The sequence below is a fragment of the Crocuta crocuta genome, unplaced genomic scaffold (genome assembly GCF_008692635.1).
Source record: "Crocuta crocuta isolate KB4526 unplaced genomic scaffold, BGI_CrCroc_1.0 scaffold267, whole genome shotgun sequence".
Taxonomy (NCBI): domain Eukaryota; kingdom Metazoa; phylum Chordata; class Mammalia; order Carnivora; family Hyaenidae; genus Crocuta; species Crocuta crocuta.
The window spans coordinates 3,546,268-3,548,698 of record NW_027531899.1 but is presented as its reverse complement, the minus strand read 5'-3'; positions in this window follow the sequence as shown (position 1 = coordinate 3,548,698).

Sequence of the window (2,431 nt, the reverse complement as noted above, 5' to 3'; positions counted from 1 at the left end):
GGTAATTCTCAGACTCCCTAATTGCTTACCTACGCTTTCTTTCTCTTGGTGAGCCACATCCTTTGCTTTTAAATGAAAGCATTACATGCATATGCTCTGTGGAATCTTGTCAGTCCTTTGCACATGTTAACTCTTTCACCTCATGACTTTGCAGTTAGGGCTGTAAAATATGAATCTGTGAATTAATTCCTAGTCTGGTAATATATATTTAGGAGTAAGTGGACTTGGATTCCAAGATCATGTTCACTCCTAAGGGCTGCCCAAACTTAATTCACCCATAGATCAGTTAGCTTAAAAGTCCTCATTTCATATATTTATTCATTCATAAAATGTTCATAAACCTTAACGAAAAAGAGCATGCGCAACTTCTTCAAAGGATATCTTCATACAGGGGTATGGAATATAACCCAATCCTGTTTCAGACCAAAGTATAAAATATTGGTCCTGCATTTCCTAAGAAGCAGCTTATATGTGAAGAGCTGTTAGAAACCAGAATTCATTTAGACTTTCTTCAAAGCATTCAGAGTACCTTCTACAAGAATATGGCTGTACTTATTTCCATTGGATTCCATACCTTGATTTCTCTCTGCATCTAGTTCATGGAACCTCAGGGAATGACTCTGCACAGGCTCTTTTGAAGATAGACTTGCTTCCCTCTGCATTATCCACAGTAGGCTTGTTGGGGTGATTTTCATTTTTTTGCAAATTGTGAAGAATGCATTTGTATAGATAAGCTAACCAAGTTACTAAGTATAATTTACTTCCAGAAAATGAGAAAGAAGATAGTATAGGAACACTTCAGTGAGTTATTCAGGTATTTAATTGCAAATAAAAAATACAGCCAAATCTTCTAAATCTTCAGCTGTATTTCAGGATCAGTTTTTGTTTTTTGTTTGTTGTTGTTGTTTTTTCTTTCTGCTTTTTTAGGATCAATTTTTGTTAATGCCTAAAATCTAGTAGTCACTACATTTTTGCTTACTGACTCTAAATCCAGATATTCATACCATTATTTTTATAATAGATACGCCTAGATTTTTTTTTAATGTTTTTTTTAAAATTTATTTCTAGGAGAGAGAGAGAGAGACAGCGTGAGCAGGGGAGGGTCAGAGAGAGACGGAGTCACAGACTCTGAAATAGGCTCCAGGCTCTGAGCTGGCAGTCAGCACAGAGCCCGATGCGGGGCTCAAACCCACGAACCGCGAGATCATGACCTAAGCGAAAGTCGGACGCTTAACCGACTAAGCCACCCAGGCGCCCCTAGATTTTTTTCTTTTAATCAATCAAATTTAATTTTTAAAATGTAACCATTTTGTGGGGCAGGAATCTGAAAAGGAGTTAGCTGAGCAATTCTTGCTTAGGGTCTTTCTGGTGGTTCCAGTTGGGCGTTAGCAGAGGCTACAGTCATCTGAAGACTTGATTAGAGGTCCCAGATGGCTTATTCATATAGTTGACAGATGTTACTGGAAGATGGCTGAGAGCTTAGCTGGAGCTATTGACCAGGTACCTACACATAGACTCTCTAGCATTTCGATCTCAGTATGGTTAGACTTCTTTCATGGAAGCATTTTTTGCCAGTTTAGTTCCAAACTTCATCTGGTCTTTTTTAATATCCCTTTCTTTAGTATAAAATTTTTTATGTTGTATGAGAGACTCTTGAATGCTGACAAAAACTGAGGACTGATGGATGTGGGGGGGAGGGAGGGATGGGCATGGAGGAGGACACTTGTGGGGATGAGCACTGGGTGTTATGTGGAAACTAATTTGACAATAAACTATTTGTAAAAAAAAAAAAAAAAAATTTTTATGTTGTAGAAGGAGTGAGCTATGACTAAAGCCATTCTTAGGACCATTTCATTTAAAGAGTTCCCATCCAATATGAATTCCATGGTGTTGTGTATGATTTGAACTATGGCCAAAAGCTTTTCCATATCCATGATTTTTATGCATCCAACAAGACATAGGCTATAGGTAAAAGCTATCTCTGTCCCCTTTACTGTACTCATAGGGGTTTTCTCCAGAAAAACTCTCTAATGCAAGAAAGCATGCTAGGAGCCTTCCTTGCCTTAGTATGATCTTTGGATTTCAAGTATGGCATTACTATGGCTAGAGGGAATCTCACATTTATTAGATTTGTTTGGTTTTATATTATTTTGGGCTGTGGCTAAAAGCCCTTGTAATGCATTATATTTGGCTTCTCAGTTTCCACATTTATAGTTTCCCTCTAGTATGAATTCTCTGGTTGGAACCATCACCATATTGCTAACATTAAGAGCTGTTTTCTTTCAGAGTGAATTATCTCATGCTGTGAAAGTTCTGAGTTGTTTGGTAGGATCTACCAAAGCTGACCAAACATCCATATGCTCCAAGACTCAGTAATCCCACCTGTATTATATACACATGAGAAATGACTATATGTACACCAAAAGACAAA